Raw genomic sequence first — 20,068 nt, forward strand, 5'->3', positions numbered from 1 at the left:
CACTTATCATCCCTCCCCGTTTAGCCCCCGAGTCTTAGTGCCCGTCGAGTTCATCGTTTGGTGGCAGCAGCGGACTGTAATCAATGGCACTGCTTTAATTAAAAAGATATTGGTCTGCACCTATACCCAACCCCCTCCAATGTACAGTTTCTACGTCAAATGTATACTCTCTTTTCTGGACTCTTTTTGTACCACAAACAGTACTGTATTTGCAAATCTGGTATGTCATAAATGTATAGATGTAGCAGTACTGTATCTGTAATATTTCTGTATGTCGTGTGTGTCATATATGTTATGATGAATTGAAAATGGGGGACCCTGATGTAAACAAGACTAAAGTCTTTCTCTGGTCTGCATCCCCTTAACAATTGTGTGTATTGAGCTGTACTGTACTTAACTGTACCCATTCTGCAATCTGTTAATAAAGTTTTCAATCAATCAATCAATCAATCAATCAATGACGAGTTATATAGGCTGTGTTGTAATAATTCTGCCTCATGAACACTTTTTCACAAAATGAATTCCCTTCTATAACTAACGTTATTGTAAGCATTTCTGGTTGAAATAAAATTATACTTACTTATTTTATGATAAATTGCGAATTGTTTCATGTTGAGCTATAGATTCAAGACGATTTAGAAATGTTTCTCTCCATGTATTCATCCTCTTAGCCGTTAGTTGTTGTATTTGAGCTATATATTGTACCCATTCTGCAATCTGTTAACGTTTTCAATCAATCAATCACTCTTATATCGCTACAGTAATTAAGCTGCGGATTGATTGATTGAAAATTGTATGAACAGATTACAGAATGGGTACAATACAGTACGGCTCAATACACATAATTGTTAAGGGGATGCAGAGAAAGAGTTTAGGTCTTGAATACGTACTTATAGTCAACCACTTTACATCTAGCTGACGCTTTTATCCAAAGCGACTTACAAGTTCTGTACAACAAGACAGCAGGAAGGGTACAACTCTATCAGCTGAGTAACAATGTTCATCAAAGTGTTGAGTGCTACAGTGTAGGTTAGTTTATTAGGACAAGTGCATGACAGTAAGGTTTGATTTTCTTTTCACCAGTCTGCATTGTTTCAAAATTGTTTAATTGATCTAATATGACAGCCTTTTGTATGGTGCAGGTGCACATACTTACGTTATAGTATTTGAGTGACATAGCTCAATGACTAACTACACAGGGATAGTGATTTTAAACATGTAGATTGTGTACCAAAAATACAAGTTTTATTGTAGCCACAGGAGACAAGACATCCAATGCACTTAAATTAGACCATTATCATATCCAAGAACAAAAGACATTTAACATTTTAATATCCTAGCCATCAATAGAGTATGATCAGATCATTAATTGACATGTTCAAGTCTGATGTGTATCACATGTGGTTGATGAGCTCATCTTTTACTTAGTTTAGCCAAAGATACATACATGTATACACTCATCATACTAAACCCGATAACTACAGTACAAGGCATAATAACAAATCAATTTGTAGAACAATTCATTTTTTTGTGAGCTACTGAGATGCTGGTTGTGTGTTGATTCTACTGGACTGGTCAAAAAAGTTTCATTTTTATTTGAAAACTGCTGCTCCGCCGAGAATCACGTTAGAAACTGTCGCTGGTTAGGCCGCAATGAAGGTCCCACAGTAGACATCCTGTCTGTACAGCAGACTCTTCAAATGTGGTAGCTCCTAGAGTAGACACAAGGTGAATGAAAACTTTATTTAACAGATTGCAGAATGGGTACAATACAGTACGGCTCAATACACACAATTGTTAAGGGGATGCAGACCAGAGAAAGACATTTGTCTTGTTTACATCAGGGTCCCCCATTTTCAATTCATAGTGACATACACAGGTATATAGTACCGTTACATTTGTGACATACACGATATGCAAATATACAGTACTGTTACCCAGATATCCTAACAGAAAATATATACTACTATATTCCACTAAAACAGGGGTATTGTATCATATGATGTGGAAAACATGTAAAAAGATTATATGGAAAATGCAATAAAAAAAAAAGTTTAAATAAATAAAATAAAACAGGGGTATTCAATAAACATTTTAAGAGGTCCAGTTAAGAGAATTTCTTGAAGCAAAGGTCCGGAAGATCATCATGTCTAACTATTTAGTGTGATAAACATAAAGTTTGGAAATTTGTGTTTGGCTGATTATTTCTGTTGTAACAATGCTTCTTGGCAATACATTTTATACCGTTGGAAAGCCTGTTTATTTCCCATTTAAATGGTGCCCCATTTTTATTTTTTTATTTTTTTATCTTTTTCCCCCTCCATTTTCCTCCGATTTTCTCCCATCCCAATGTTAGTCGTTATGCCAATTCCCAATCCCCTTCCTGGTCGCTGCGCACTTACCCCCCACAGTCGGTCTGGGAGAGTGGAGGCTACCACGTGCTTCCTCCGACACACGTCCAGCCAATCAACCGCTTCTTTTCACCTGGCAGCGCGGATATTCTCCGAGAGGGCGTAGCGTGTGGAAGGATCACACTCTCCCACTCAGGTCCCATCCGCGCTTAGCAGGCGCCCCGACCGAACTGTAGTAGCTGTTTACAACGACCCGGACCCACCCCGCCAGCTTCTCCCACCCTCTAATACTGCCAATTGTATTAGTGTGAGCGGCCAGCCAAGCTGGTGACAACCCCACAGCTCCGGGGTTGGTGACGAACGCAATCTCCGCTACGCCACCTAACCGCCCCTATGGTGCCCCATTTGTAAGGAACATGCATTTGTGGGATGAGCAGCACTGCCGAGTATGTGGGTTGCGCCCATGAAGAATTAGCCAAATCTTATTCAAAGTTTATTCTGCTGTTGCTATTGACTCTTGTTTGGTGGATTGGATGATTGGAGTCCATCAGTAACAAGGCAGAAACTATACATAATGGCAATTTTACAATTGATTAATTTAACAAACAGCCAGGAGCCTCAGTAGCATGTGGAAGAACCATACACAGCCACAACAGCCGGGCACCTCCTCATGCTGGACACCAGCGTGGTCACACACTGCTGTGGGATGGCATTCCACTCCTCAACCAGGATTTGTCGCAACTCTCAAGTCAGCCAATAGTTGTGTTGGTCACCCTGCACGAATAGCACGCCTAAGCTGATCCCACAAGTGTTCAATTGGGTTGAGGTCAGGACTGTTGGCAGGCCATTCCATTCTCTCTACTCGCAAATTCTGGAGGTAGTCTCTGATAAACCCTGGTCTGTGGGGGCGAGCGTTGTCATCTTGGGAGGATGTAGGCCGGGAGCCAGGTCCACCCCTCCAACTTAGCCCCGTTTGGCCTCAGGGGCCAAAACATTTATGCAACTGCATAAATGGTCAGATAAGTCTGAAACTTTGCATGGTGTATCCTGACACATAGGGGGAAGTATCAGAATAATACTCTGGGGCTTACTACCTTTCTATTGTCAAATATCACACTCAGAATACCCCAAAAGACAAAAAAATCTGTCCGCCTGACAAATTGTCATCAAAAGTGATCATTTAAGTATTGTATTATACATGTTGCTGCCTCACATGGATATGGAAAACTTCCCACATCTATAAGCTTCAATTGAAGTCCAAGATGACCTTTCTATCTAGAAGATTACACCTGATATGACCAGGTCTCCATTGTACCTCAAATCGAGAAAATAGAACATTCAACATTACCCTTATTTCTTTATCTAAAAAATATATTAAACAAGAGTTTAACCTGGCGTCCACGGAGGACGCCATATCCCATGTGCTGCACACAGCAGCATCACACCTGGACAAGAGGCAGGGGAACTATGTGAGAATGCTATTCATCGACTACAGCTCGGCATTCAATACCATAGTCCCCTCCATACTCATAGCCAAGCTCAGGGACCTGGGCTTGGGCTATGACCTCTGCCAGTGGGTCTTGGACTTCCTGACTGGCAGACCCCAGGTGGTGAGAGCAGGCAACTGCACCTCCTCATCCATCACCCTCAACATAGGGGCCCCCCAGGGCTGTGTTCTGAGTCCCCTCCTCTACTCCCTGTACACACACGACTGTGTGGCACAGCGGAGTAGCAATACAATCGTCAAATTTGCTGACGACACAGTGGTGGTGGGCCTGATCTCTGCCAACGACGAGAGGGCCTACCTGGAAGAGGTCAAGGTCCTGGCGGGATGGTGCCAGGAAAACAGCCTCTCCCTGAACGTCAGCAAAACAAAGGAGATGATTGTGGACTTCAGGAGGTCGGGGGTCAAGGACTACAGCCCCCTCAGCATCGACGGGGCACCGGTTGAGAGAGTCAACAGCTTCAAGTACCTCGGAGCCTACATATCCGAGGACTTGACATGGACCACACACATTAACAGTGTGGTGAAGAAGGCACGACAACGCCTCTACTTCCTCAGGCGCCTAAGGAAGTTCCAAGTCAGCCAGAAGATCCTTAAGAACTTCTACTCATGTACAATAGAGAGCATCTTGACCGGCAACATCACCTCCTGGTTTGGGAATAGCACTGCAAAAGACCGAAGCAGACTACAAAGAGTGACACGTTCAGCCGAACGCACAATTGGAGGGGGGCTCCCCACCCTCCAGAACATTTACTACAAGCGTTGCAAGGGCAAGGCTAAGAGAATCATTAAAGACTCCAGTCACCCGAACAACTGCCTCTTTGAACTGCTGCGGTCAGGCAAGCGATACCGGAGTCTCAAGGCGAGCACAGAAAGACTCAGAAGTAGCTTCTATCCCCAGGCCATCAGGCTGCTAAACGAACAATGAATGAACACTACACAACAACAACCACCAAACGCACATAGCACACACATCCACACGCACACACTCACTTTAAACAAACACACTGTAGCACCCACTCCACACACTTTATAGCACACACCCACTTTAAACAAACACACTGTAGCACCCACTCCCCACACTTTATATTTATGGATGAAGGATTGCACTACAACTCGTACACCTTACTGTAAATTGTACCTAAAATTGTACCTCATCCCATTTCTGCTTTGCACTAGATAGTACTGTACATTAGTACACTGCATAGTATTGTGTATTGTATATTATATGGTAACTCAGAACATTGTACATATGTCTATACCGAACACTGTGACCTCATTTTCTTCTTCTAAATTCATGCTATATTATGTTATTATGTTATTTGATACTATCTTGTCTAGCACAGTCTCTGGAGCGTAACAGTAAGAAGCATTTTGTATGAAAGTATTCTGTACTTCTGTATGACAACTATTAAAGAACTTGAACTTGAACTTGAGTTGAGACTTAAGTAATGTAATGCTATACTATCTGAAGTTAATTACATGAAAAGTGAACAATGTTACGCCCCCTGGTGGACCAGGGTATCACAGTGCACCTTAAAGCAGTGCTGACCAGGTTGCGTGTATGCCTTCTACAACGCTGTTCCAGTTCCGCGTTGCAGTTTTCATCAACGCCCCTCCGTGCTCCGGCTTTCAACAGCGGGGAGAGTATTATGGGGCTTATGCCGCGAAGGCGTAACACAACAGTGAACACATAGTTAAGTACGACTGACAGATGCATTGCAACTATGTGTTCACTGTTGTGTTACGCTTCTCTGCATAAGCCCCATAATAAGACAGTCTCTGGCTTAGTCCAGCGGACACCATGGCGAGCTCAGCGATGCCGCTCGAGGCAGCATACTCTCCCCGCTGTTGAAAGCCTTATCGCAGCACGGAGGGTCGTGGACCCGCAACGCAGCCGCGAAGGCGGCGATGAAGCCCGAGTCGCGCGATTTTTTATTGGTTTGTCATGACAAACCAATTACATAATCCAACATATGTGTAAAGAAACAACATATTCCAGTTAACGGTATATTTTTTTAATGATTGCTTACGGTATAAATTAGGTTAACTGGAGCTTAGTATTGCTGCCTGGCTGAGGGCCGCGTCGCGGCTCATGCACATGCGCGCGCTCGGCCAATCAGAGCGCAAAACGACAATGCGGAACTGGAACAGCGTTGTAGAAGGCATACACGCGACCAGGTTACACACACCAACCAACCAAAAACCGAACCCTGTTTCATGTCACATCCCACCTGAAGTTATTCAGCAAAGACAATTTTGGGTGAATTGATCTATTATTCTGGCTGTGGGAAGAGATTGAGCTAATATAGCCAGCCCAATGTAGCTAGCTAGTGAGTGTAGAAGTGGGAGAGAAATTATGAAATTGTAATTATTAAGAACATTAATTATAATTATTAGCAACTCTACTTCTAGAGTGATAGCAGTAGCTAGTTAGCTTATAGATTGTTATCTGCCAGCCCAATGGAGCTAGCTAGTGAGAGTGGGAGACTAATGAGAGCAAAAGTGGGATATAAATGATGATGTGTGTGTGTGTGTGTACAATACTTTGCTGTTGTAATGAATATACTGACTTTCTGATTGTTGCAATGATACAGTATAGTCAAGGTTCCAAAGAGACAAGATGCCTGGATACCTGTGCCCCAAAGAAGAATCAGCCATTAGTCCGTGTCTGAGGTCAGATGTCAATGAAATGTGAAACATAGGATCTAAATTAATGTCTATTGGCACATTAGCTTGTTCAAGCTGCTGCGGTCAGGCAAGCGCCTTCGCATACATGCAGCAAGAACAGAAATGTAGCTTCTTCCCCCAGGCCATCAGAACACTGATCTCTCCACACACAAGCACACATGAACACAAGCACACTACAGGTCACTTTAGGAAAAAGCAAAGGTCACTTTAAAAAACACAACTATAGTTAGTATAGCATAACTGTATATTGTATAGTATATAGAACTCATTACCTTTAATAAAATAGACATGATAAAATGTACTAAGATCAAATACAATGCTAAGCTTACAAATTAAAGGTAATGAGTCCTATATACACTACTAAGTTATACAATATACAGTTATGCTATATGTAACTCCTATACTAACTATACAAAAACAGTTGTTTTTTAAAGAAGTGCTTTTGCTTTTCCCTAAAGTGACCTGCAGTGTGTTTGTGTGTGAGAGAGTGCAGGCTGTGTGGTGTGTGTTTATGTGTGGAGAGATCAGTGTTCTGATGGCCTGGGGGAAGAAGCTGAGTCGGAGTCTCTCTGTTCTTGCTGCATGGCGCTTGCCTGACCGCAGCAGCTTGAACAGGCTATAATGTGCCAATAGACATTCATTTAGATCCAATGTTTCACATTTCATTGACATCTAACCTCAGACACAGACTAATATCCCAGACTGGGGGGGGGGGGGGGGGGTGGCTGATTGTTTTTTGAAGCACTCTTGGCAAGGTATCCAGGCATCTTGTCGTCTCTTTGGCACCTTGACTATACCGTAGCATTGCAACCATCAGAAAGTCAGTATATTCATTACAATAGCAAAATATTGTACACACACACACCATAATTGATATCCCACTTCTGCTCTCACTAGTCTCCCACTCCCTCTGTCAGCTAGCTACATTGGGCTGGCAGCTAACAATCTACAATCTAACTAGCTAATGTTATCACTCTAGAAGTAGAGTTGCTAATAATTATAATAAATTCTCTTAATAATTACAATTTCATAATTTCTCTCCCACTTCTACTCTCACTAGCTAGCTACATTGGGCTGGCTATATTAGCTAACAATCTACAAGCCAACGTTAATGTTATCACTCTAGAAGAGCTGCCACATTTCATGTAAAAAAATATTGGACACTCAATCTCTTCCCACAGCCAGAATAATATATCAATTTACCCAGAATTGTCTTTGCTGAATAACTTCAGATGGGATGTGACATGAAACGGGGTTAGGGTTTTGGTTGGTGTGTGTAACCCGGTCAGCACTGCTTTAAGGTGCACTGTGATACCCTGGTCCACCAGGGGGCGTAATATTGTTCATTTTTCATGTAATTAACTTCAGATAGTATAGCATTACATTACTTAAGTCTCAACTCTTGTTTAATATATTTTTTAGATATTTATAAGAGAAAAAAAAGAAGAAAAGGATAATGCTTTGAATGTTCTATTTTCTCGATTTGAGGTACAATGGATGGATAACTTAGCTCATGTAATCTTCTAGATAGAAATGTCATCTTGTACTTAAAGGGGAACTATCTTATAAATGGCCTTTTTGAGTGTTTAGCATTGTTTCCTAGCTATGTGAACTTATATTAATATGATCTATGTCTCAAAATTCTCATATTGGCGCATTCTTCCAACTCTCCTCTCACAATATTCACCCTCACTGAACTGAGTCGTTTGAAATGTGCGCGATATGTGATGTCATATAGTCACTGCTGCATGTTAATGTTGAGATAGACGACGACGCTCCGCAGTGGTTTAGGAGCCGCGCTGCAGCCCAGGCTCAAAACAGCTTGAAATCTTGAGGTAGAAAAATGCTGTTTTTGAGGACTTGATTAGAAATACAAAACAATGAATAAAAAAAATATATATATTACAGAGGTGTTCCATAGACTCACAGGAATTGTGTAAAAGTGCCCAAATAGTGAAAGAAATAGTAAAATAGTTCCCCTTTAAATTGAAGCTTATAGATGTGGGAAGTTTTTCATAGCCATGTGAGACAGCAACATGTATAATAACATACTTGAAAATGATCACTTTTGATGACAATTTGTCAGGCCGACAGACATTTTTTAGTCTTGTTTTTAAATAACATTTCTAACTCTGTTACACACAGAGACAAAGTTAAATGAAGTGTCCAGTGATTACCTTGTAGCCAGTTAACAGATTTATTTCCATTCAATTATCAATGAATACGAACTGTGTGGTACAGAAAGAAAGGGGAGAGGGGGGTTAGATGACATTCTAGCTAGCAAAAGCCTGGTCATTGTTTACACTATTCAATGCAAAGAGATAGCCATATTGTTAAATGATAACATGATTGCTAGAACATGCATGATTATTTCGCCTGGTCTGCTGTAGAAGACAGTAGGCCTAGCTCTCCTGAACACGGCGTGACCCATAACTACTCGATCAGAACTAAATCGGCAGAGAAAAAGCCCATTTTAAAGCACCTATTCCGCATGGACATGCGCAGAGTGCCCATGGAGTCTGGACGACGCGAGATGACGCTCGAATGAATGTGGACTGTTCTATCAGAGGGGGGAGCTTCGGTGGCCAATGTCCTTTCAGCCGAACAGGATAATGACGAAATGATCCCACTAAATGGCCAGACGCGTCTTATGGCGACATCTACAATTACCTCATTGAGTCTACAGGTAGACTAATGTTTATATTTAAGTGCAGCGGTCTGTAGCCACTTACATGACCATCAAAGCTCCCCCTCTGATGGAACAGTCCACATTCATTCGAGCGTCATCTCGCGTCGTCCAGACTCCATGGGCACTCTGCGCATGTCCATGCGGAATAGGTGCTTTAAAATGGGCTTTTTCTCTGCCGATTTAGTTCTGATCGATTAGTTATGGGTCACGCCGTGTTCAGGAGAGCGAGGCGCATAAACGTCTATTCGATCATGTCTCTAGCACCCCCACAGCCGTATCGGCAACCACTTACATCACGGCTCTCGTCCACATTCATTCATTTGACCCCCCCGCAATCTCCTCCCTGATTTCAGAATCCCGGAAGTGTTACGGTGGTCTATATCACTAAATTCTCGAAGTCAACTTCCTGTCTTTTTAACTTTCTGTCTAAGTGCATGTCTATGGCTTGGGGGGAAACATGCACTTATAATAACCAGAAACTAAGGCGTTCGAAATAGTGAAATGCCATGTTGGCCTCAATATTTTCAAAACAAATTATATGAAAAGGTTATGAAATGAACAAGAATGTGCTAAAATATGTAATAAAAACGGAGCTCACCGCATACATTTGATCGTAGAAATCCGTTTGTTTCCCCAATACCAAGATGGCGACGGTCTCGTGACGTCAGAGTGTCTTCGAGAGGTCCTCTCTCTCCAACAGGGGGCTTAACCATAAACCACATGAAAGTCTTCTTTCCGGATCTATAAGCAAACAAAACTCTGGACCTTATTAAATGTGTAGGCAAGCTAGCAATTTGCAATGACCAAGCTAGCAAGAAAACAACGTATTCTCTAGGGATGCACGATATTGATTTTTTGACACCGATATCGATAACTTTATGCTCCTCAGGCCGATAACCGATATCGATAACCGATATTTATTGTATTATAATCTTTTTTCTTAATGTATATATTATTTTTTTTATCAAATTTTTTTTTCAACATGAAACAAAACATATCACAATACAATAATAATACATAAAAAGACTTCCCAGGACAATAACTTAACACCAACTTAAATGCGACCTAACCAGACAACAGAAACAAAAGCCAAGACAACGAACAGTATTAACTGATAAAGTGACTATATTTATTTTTCCAAATGAAAATTCACAATCCGTCAACAACTTATAATACATCCAACCTAAGACGCTCGAAGCTTTTTGTTCTTCTTTTTTCAAAGCGGAGCCTTGAAAAAAAGGCTTTGAGTGGACACATCACCACCACAACAAGTCACCTGCAACAAGCTAGAAGCTAGAAGCTAGAACCTAGAACGAAGCTAGAAGCTGCTGTGAATCCAAAGCCAGCTATTGACGAGTCGTTTGCTAAATTAAAGAAGTTTGACAGAAATGACCCAAGGGCTCAAGCCGCTAGCTTTTAAGCAGTCCTTGGTGGTGCAAATTAACCTGGCTACTATGGAGCCATAAGTGACTGCGTTCAACCGAGGGTTGCACCCCTCCTACCCAACAGTATCTATACTACATCTACATCTATACATTTATGACATACCAGATTTGCAAATACAGTACTGTTTGTGATACAGAAGGAGTCAAGAAAAGGGAGTATATACATTTGACGTAGAAACTGTACATTGGAGGAGGTTGGGTGGGGGGGGTTGGGTACATTGGGATATTGACAACCATACTGGGTAATTTACATTGGACACACCTTTGTGAAGTATTTTGACATGTACATGGGTACCTTGGTCGTGTAGTGTATCTTGTAGACCAGGCCCATTGCAAGTTGTTGTACTCTGTCGTCTACTCTAAGCCATCCTAGGTTGTCAAAGTGGGCAGGGGTGAGGTGGGTTCTAGGAGTAAGGTCAAGCAGTAGTCTGACCAGTTTGTTTTGAGATGTTTGTAATTTTGTTTTTAGCGCCTTTGAGGTGCTTTGGTACCATGAGGTGCAAGCATAGTCGTAGTACCCCTGAATGAGTGCTCCTGCCAGAGTCTTCAGGGTGTTCTTGTTTACCAGAGAGGAGATCCGGTACAAGAATCGAGTTCGTTGGTTGACTTTTTTTATTACATTGGATGCCATTTTGTCACAGGAGAGATTAGCCTCTAGGATGGAACCCAGGTAGGTAATTTCATCTTTCCTTGTGACAATATTGTCACCCACTGTAACTGAGAAGCCGTCGGTCTTGCTGAGTTTGTTATTTGAACCGAAGAGAATGGACTCTGTTTTGCCCATGTGTAATGATAGTTTGTTATCAGCGAGCCATATGCAGATTCTGCCTAGTTCCGAGCTGAGGGTTTTTTCAAACTGTAACTTGTTCTTGTCAGAGACCAGCAGGGCTGAGTCGTCCGCAAACAGGAACAAGTTGCAGTCACAAGCTGACGACATGTCATTTGCATAAATTAGGAACAGTAGCGGTCCTAGTATGCTTCCTTGTGGAACACCACAGCTCACTGTGAGGGGGGGGGATAGGGTACCGTTTACCTCCACCATCTGTTCCCTCCCCTCAAGGTAGGATTGCATCCAGCTCACTGATAGACTATCAAAACCAATTGCTTTTAGCTTGTCAATCAGAATGGAGTGATTGACCGTGTCAAAGGCCTTTTGTAGGTCCAGCATGACCATGCCGCAGTATTTGCCTGCGTCCACCTCTTGTTTGATGTGGTCATTCAAATAGAGAAGGCATGTGTCAGTGGAGTGGGATGTTCTGAAGCCAGATTGGAATTCGTAGATTAGATTTTTTTCCGCTAGGTACTTTTCGACCTGTTCGTAGACTATTTTTTCCATGACTTTCGAGATGGAGGTGAGAATAGAAACAGGGCGGTAGTTGCCTGGGTCTAATTTGCTGCCCTTTTTGTGCAGAGGGGTCACCCTCGCAATTTTGAAGTCCTTGGGGACGTGTCCCTGTTTTATGGAGAGGTTTATTATGTGTGTGATGATTGGTGTGATGGCGGCTGCTGAGTCTCTGAGGAATTTGGAGGGGATGTTGTCATGGCCAGTGGCCTTGTTAGGTTGGAGGGCGCTCAGTTTATTGAGTACCTCATCTGTTGTTACCATTTCCAGCTTGAAGTCGTCCTTGCGGACCCCTAGGTTTTTGTAGTAAGCTACTATGTGTTCTACCCCATAAAGCCCTGAGTGGGAGGGTAGTTTGTTTACCAGTGTTGTGGCTATGTTTGTGAAGAAAATGTTTAAGTAATTGGCTACATCCAGCTTGTCTGTGATGAGCGTGTTGTCCGTTTTTATGTTTATGTTTGAGAATCTGGTTTTAAGTTTTTTACTGCATCCTAGTTGATTATTGAGTAATTTCCAAATTTCACGTGGTTTGTTTTTGTTTTCCTCAGTTTTGTCATTGATGAAATTCTTTTTTGCAGTTTTGATCATGGAGTTTACGTCGTTTCTTAGTCTGTTTCTTTCTAGTTTGAGTTCAGTCACGTGGGCTTGGAGTTCACTGCTCATGCTTTTAGTAAGCTTTGACTGACTTTTACGAAACTCAGAGCATTTTTTGTCTCTGGTTTTCATAGCGGCCAGTATTTCGGAGTGCATCCACGGCTCAGCGCGATTTTTTACCCTGGTGGTTCTTAGGGGGGCCATGTCGTTTAGTATTGCTGAGAATTTGGTTTTGAAACCAAGCCATGTTTCGTCAACCAGTGTACCATTGAGTTCATCTGACCAGTCCAGACTCTCCAGTTCAAGGTTGAAGGCCTCGCTAGAGTAGGTTTTGAGGTCTCTAGATGTGACTGTTTTGTGGCAGCCAGCCTTTTGTTTTAGTTTTTTTCGGGTACAGAATATCATATAATGATCACTTAACCCACATGCTATAACCCCTTTATTTGAGATCTTGGACTTGTCGGAGGTCAGAATGAGGTCAATGGTAGTCTGAGTTGATTCACATACACGTGTGGGTTGGGTGATTAGCTGGCTGAGGCCATGCAGATCACAAAACCTACTGAAGGCCTTGAAGACGGGTGCATCTTTTCGTTGCATATCCGTGTTCCAGTCTCCAATAAGAATTTTGTCTACATCCTCAACTCCAGCTAAACACCCATCCAGTGTATCATAAAAGCCACTATGATCTGGCGGCCTGTAGACTGTGCCAACCAGTAGGGATTTCGCCCTTTCGAATAGGATTTCCACCCATACAGTTTCAATTGATTTATGATTCAGGTCATTTCTGTTGATGAATTTGGTGTCCTTGTGTATGTACATACAGACACCACCTCCATGTTTGTTCCTATCATTCCTGATTATTGAGTAGTTCTCAATCTCTATCTCTGGATCTTTTACAGAATCGTCGAGCTTAGTTTCTGAGAAACACAGTATGTTTGCCTTACCATTTATGAATATTTGTTTGATTTCATCCAATTTGTTTTTTAAGCTGTTAATGTTAATGTGAAAAATGTTCAGTCCATTGGCGTTGGTTATTTCATTGATGTTGGCAGGTTCGAAGTATTGTCCGTTTGTGATCTGTTCCTCTGTGTTGTTGTGGGTGGGAAGGGGGGAGGGGGGGGTCGGGTCCCGCGCCGTGCTGGAACAACAAAGAAGGGGGGAGGGGGGGGTCGGGTCCCGCGCCGTGCTGGAACAACAAAGGACTCGTTCCTGGTTGTTTTCGTTGTTAGCTCTGCTAGCTAGCCGGCTATCGGGCGTCGAGATGTTTACATCCCGCGTGGAACTTCTCCATTGCATTTATTACAAATAGCAAGCTATCTTTTTCCTCTGAAATTCCGAGTACCGACGCGGCCATCTTTGTTTATAACGTCCTCGCTGATTCAGAAACTTACGTGCCTACGTCACAGCCAAGAAAGGGAGCGCTCGATTTGTGTAAAACGCCCTGTTCTTAAACCACACGCTGTCAGTCGTACCACAGTACTGGCAAAACGGGATGAGCCTACAGTCAAAACAAACGCACTTCATTCCAATTCACCCACACAGCATTTTCTTTTACCAAAAAATATATTATATTATCGGAGCTATTAATAACGTTATCGGGTTTATCGGGATGACGTCATAATTGCTGATATCGGCCCGATAATTATCGTGCATCCCTAACTTAAAGTTATTCCTGTTACTGTGAGAATACTATTCTCACAGTAACAGGAATAACTTTAAGTTGTCAAACACAAACAAAAGTGAGTTCAAACCAAATAATAAAACCATAGAAAGTGCACAGCAGTTACCTTGTACAAAATGTCCAAATAACAAAAGAATAACGAAGATATTCACGGAGATCTCTCTTTCCTTTTAGCTGTAACCTACCTAGCCCCTTTCGTGACTTTCGGTTCATCCGTAAAGCTGAGCTCATGCGCGCAGTAGCTGCTTCCGGTTCCCTATCCTATCACACACAAACCGAATGACGCTACCTAGAGGGTCGTTTACAGGCTAAATTGCATTTAACGTTACAAAATAACTAGAGCTAACTAGATTGTAACATAAATATGACAGTTAATAAACCAAACGTTAGTTACAAAGCCTTACCTTGCTTGGCTTAGTTCGTGAGACGACAAACCATCCGCAAGGATTCCAGTGTCCCCACTCTAGCTTCAGCGTTCGCCTTCCACCATCGCTGATCCCCACATTGTCTTCGACACACAATCCCAACGGAGGCAGACGTTGCCACATAGCACACGTCTTCAAATCCCTTTTTCCACATGAACAAGTCATACTATCTAAATATACAACCGCGAGAGAAAACAAATAAACAGGTAAACAAACTCAGACAAATCATCTCCAACTATTCAACCGAGCCGCCCCTCAAGTTAACTCCAGCCGTCACGCCGTCACATTACAATCAATAGCCCCCCCCGTCCCCTCCCCTCCCCCTCCCATCCCCTCCCCCTCTCACCAACTTCTGGTTGAACTGTAACGCGCTACTCTAGAGTTCACAGCCACCAAGTCCATCTCACCACATCTCAACAAGTGCCTGCACTGCAGCCTTCCCCTCCCCCACATCCACAACATTTGACTGATTGACTGATAATGTGAACGCACTGTGTCACGCAATGTGTCTCCTTCCTTCTAGTGTGAACTGATGTGCAATTCTATTTATCTTTTTAAGATTATATAATTGAAGCCAAAATTATTAACCCCACAGCAATTTGTTTCAAGTTTGTTTTTATTTGTCACGTATAAGGTACATACATTGATTGATTGATTGATTGATTGATTGATTGATTGATTGATTGATTGATTGATTGATTGATTGAAAACTTGGACATTTACCGGGGCGAGTTTCTGTTGATATTATTTGTATTCAATGTTTTAACAGATACAAACAAAGCAGACAGGACAGACAAAATCAAGACATCACAACATCACAACATCACAAAAAAATAAAAAAATAAAATATATAGGCCTACCCTCCCAAAAAAAAAACAAGACAACCAGTCACTCCTTTGTGTCTCTTACCAGTGTTAGACATAGACATATTAAATCAGAGATTGAGAATATCTATAATAGACATTTTGACATGTACATGGGTACCTTGGTCGTGTAGTGTATCTTGTAGACCAGGCCCATTGCTGTTTGCTGTACTCTGTCGTCTACTCTAAGCCATCCTAGGTTGTCAAAGTGGGCAGGGGTGAGGTGGGTTCTCGGAGTAAGGTCAAGCAGTAGTCTGACCAGTTTGTTTTGAGATGTTTGTAATTTTGTTTTTAGCGCCTTTGAGGTGCTTTGGTGTGAATGAATGAATGAAAACTTTGCAGAATGGGTACAATACAGTACGGCTCAATACACACAATTGTTAAGGGGATGCAGACCTGAGAAAGACGTTTGTCTTGTTTCCATCAGGGTCCCCCATTTTCAATTCATATAGACATTTATGACATACACAACATACATGACATTTATGGCATAGGGACATATAGGTATTTAGTAGTACTGATACATTTGTGACATAAACGGTATTCAAATATACAGTACTGTTACCCCTAGATCCTGACAGAGTATATACATATGATGGGGAGGGGACTGTACATTAGGAGGGGGTGGGTGGGTGGGAGAGAGATATACATACGGCGGGGAGGGAATATATACATGCGGTGGGGAGGAGACTGTCTATTAGGAGGTGGTGGGGGTTTTGGGCATTTACGGTGGCCAGTTTCGAATTGCAGCCTCCCGTAGGTGCTCTTTAAGAGCGGTTTTGAATGTGGGTAGGGATTCACATTCCTTTACAGCTTTGGGTAGGGCGTTCCACATTGATGTGGCATAATTGCGAAACGTATTTAGTCCCTTGTTTGAGCCGAATCTGGGTTTAACATGATTTGTTGAGCTTCCTCTGGTGTAGTGGTTGTGGTATTCACTGACCTTTGGGAAGTATTTTGACATGTACATGGGTACCTTAGTCGTATAGTGTATCTTGTAGACTTTTTACGTGGACTTTTGGTACAGGATGGAAAGGGAATTCATCAAGGGCCCATCTAGCTGGATTTTGACAGTTGCTCACATCAAGAAAGGCTGCACCAAGTTCCTGTATTTTAAAATGTAAGATCATTATTCAGATAATGCTACACTAGCTATATTCACATACAAAGCAATAATGTAACTTGGGTTCTGATTACGCTATTAGGCTATACATAGAAAGGAATTACATCTCTCAACGAGTAGCCTATTTCCCTCCTGCCATTCAAACTCTACAAGATATACTTTAATGCCACACAACTATGGTTGGTGGTAATCGTTTGAGGTACAGCATGTTATTTAAGCACTGGGACCTCAACATGGAACATCAAACGTCCCCTTCCCAATCCCCACAATAAATACATACAGGACAGTCACATATAACAAGTGTCAGTTCAATTCAGTTCATGTTCACTTCAGATGCTTGCCCGTCTGTTTCTACTGCCCTGGTTTAATGCTCCAGAAAGTTGTCCAATATCCCATCCATATTGCTGCTCTACAATCAGTTATTTTCATTGTGCTTATATATTGAAAAAAAATTCCTAGAAGTGACATTCAGGCGTCCTGTTAATAATTTTCCAAACTCTGCTTGTGCATCCCCATGAGATGAACGTGCAGTCAGTGCCCTGGCCCAGGGGCTGCGACCGCAAAAGCACGTCCCCCCCCTAGACTTGAGATTGGGCCTACGGGTGGTTAAGAGACATTTTGGGAAATTAGCTTATTTAACATCTTCCCTGGAGTTAGACAAGAAGATACATACCCTTTTTGTCTCTGTGCGTGCATTTTAGCTTTGGGAATAGACGCTCCGTTAGCATAGCTTAGCTTCATCACTGGAAGTGAGGCAGGACAGTAGCCTTACAGTGCCTTACAGTGTATTGCAAGGTCTGACATTGACCAAACTTGATATGCATGACCTTGGTGGGCTCTAGGTCAACTCCTGAAAAGGGGGTCAATGTCAGACTTTGCAATCAAAAGTTAGGGGGCTAATAACCCTTGCCATAATTTCAGTGCGCCCCCTAACTTTTGATTGCAAGGTCTGACATTGACCCCCTTTTCAGGAGTTGACCTAGAGCCCACCAAGGTCATGCATATCAAATTTGGTCAATGTCAGACCTTGCAATACACTGTAAGGCACTGTAAGGCTACTGTCCTGCCTCACTTCCAGTGATGAAGCTAAGCTATGCTAACAGAGCGTCTATTCCCAAAGCTAAAATGCACGCACAGAGACAAAAAAGGTATGTATCTTCTTGTCTAACTCCAGGGAAGATGTTAAATAAGCTAATTTTCCAAAATGTTGGAGTTCCCCTTTAACTGTCCTGCTACTGTTGCATCACTGTGATGTACTGTCCTGCTAACCATTTGGGTGGAATACACCTTTAACTGTCCTGCGACTGTACACCTACTGTACTGCTACTGTACACCTACTGTACTGCTACTGTACACCTACTGTACTGCTACTGTACACACCTGCACATTGTGATGGGGCTGTCCTGCTAACCATTTGGGTGGAATACACCTTTTTAACTGTCCTGCTACTGTTGCATCACTGTGATCCACTGTACTGCTACTGTATTATAACCTTTAAAACAATTTGGGTGGAATACACCTTTAAAATCATTCGATTTGGGTTATAACCTTTAACACTATTTGGGTGGAATACACCTTTAACTGTCCTGCAGCCATTTTACCACTGTCCACTGTACTGTACTGTACAGTCCTGCTACATCACTGTCCTGCTAACCATTTGGGTGGAATACACATTTAACTGTCCTGCTACTGTTGCATCACTGCTAGCATGTCAAGTTTGAAAGCTCTTGGAGCTTGTATTATTAATCTACATGAGTTTATATGTCTCAACTCTCATACGGCCAGGCTATATTTTGGTTGTTTTTTCCTTTGGGGTTGTATAACAATATCTATCAATTTAACCATTTTTGCAGTAAAATATTTTTATACAAGAATCCATTTCATATATGGGAGACTGATTGATTGATTGATTGAAAAGTTTATTAACAGATTGCAGAATGGGTACAGTACAGTACAGCTCAATACATACAATTGTTAAGGGGATGCAGACCAGAGAAAGACTTTCGTCTTGTTTACATCAGGGTCCCCCATTTTCAATTCATCATAACATATATGACATACATGACATACAGATAGACAGTACTGCTACATCTATACATTTATGACATATCAGATTTGCAAATACAGTACTGTTTGTGATACAAAAGTGTCCAGAAAAGGAGTGTATATACATTTGGTGTAGAAACTGTACATTGGAGGAGGTTGGTTGGGTGGGGTGGGGTTGGGTGGGTTGGGTGAGGGCTGTACATTGGAGGTGGGGGGGGGGGGGGTAAGGTAGGGGACACACACACATTTTACACTGTACATTGGAATATTGACAAAGCCTTACTTGGTCATTTACTGTACAACTAGGTTAGGACATTTAGAGACGAGGAAAAATATGCTTGTGTTTTGTTCTACCTCCGGTAGGGGTATCTCAAAAACCAAAGCCCTTTTTGACAGTTTGTCACAGCACTACAAGGAGCTAGCGGCAGCGCGTACCACTACCAACCAACTTGTGTTCAGCTGCGGTAGCAGTGGAGCGCTGCTGACTGATTATTATGTTTCGCGTTTTTAACAACCAACTACCAGATTCACTCGTCACTGTACATCACCTCTGAGCTCTGAAGTATAAACAAAGCCCATACAGTTATGAAATGCGCTGAACTAGAAAGCGTAACGTTATTATTATGTTTCGTGTTTTTAACAACCAACTACCAGATTCACTCGTCACTGTACATCACCTCTGAGCTCTGAAGTATAAACAAAGCCCATACAGTTATGAAATGCGCTGAACTAGAAAGCGTAACGTTATTATGTTTCGCGTTTTTAACAACCACTACCAGATTCACTCGTCACTGTACATCACTTGACTTCAGCTCCAGCAGCAGCAGCGGCGGTGCTCCGTTGAAGCCCTTCAATGACAGCTGCTCTCATATTTTGCGAATGCATAAACTATATCTTAAATTATGGCTATGTGTCTAATATGGCTGTCGCTTATCAATGACTTCACGACAGCCATATTAGACACATCGCCATAATTTAAGATATAGTTTAATTCGCAAATTCGCATTTTGCATTTGCAAATATGAGAGCTCTGTCATTGAAGTGGGTGGTGGCAGCATTACTAACAGTAGCGATTTTTATTGTTTTGTCATGACCAAACATAATCCCAACATAGATAGGAGGTGTACTGTATGTCAAATGTCGGTCATCATGTGGTGGAAGAGTTTAGTACAGTCACACTGAACTGGTTCGAGCAGCGCGTTGGTTCGACCAGCGCTAATGCCGCGTCTCTCAGCGGAAAAGGGCGTGTGCTAGGGCGGTCACGTGGCCGTGTGGCCAATCAGAGAAACGCTGAACGAAAAGCTAGCACACACA

At 42.3% G+C, this 20,068-nt stretch overlaps 1 long non-coding RNA gene across 1 annotated transcript; it reads right to left on the bottom strand.

The window, feature by feature from the left end:
* Positions 1-1,538: 1,538 nt before the first annotated feature.
* Positions 1,539-14,734, bottom strand: LOC311235847. The gene is made up of 4 exons (XR_014620168.1): positions 14,702-14,734; positions 9,841-9,976; positions 8,724-8,774; positions 1,539-1,712 (listed from the first exon to the last, which is right to left on the bottom strand). It is a non-coding gene; the product is annotated as an uncharacterized lncRNA (long non-coding RNA).
* Between the last annotated feature and the right edge of the window lie 5,334 nt (positions 14,735-20,068).

Source organism: Notolepis coatsorum, assembly GCF_963971535.1.
Source record: "Notolepis coatsorum genome assembly, chromosome: 10".
Lineage (NCBI taxonomy): Eukaryota > Metazoa > Chordata > Actinopteri > Aulopiformes > Paralepididae > Notolepis > Notolepis coatsorum.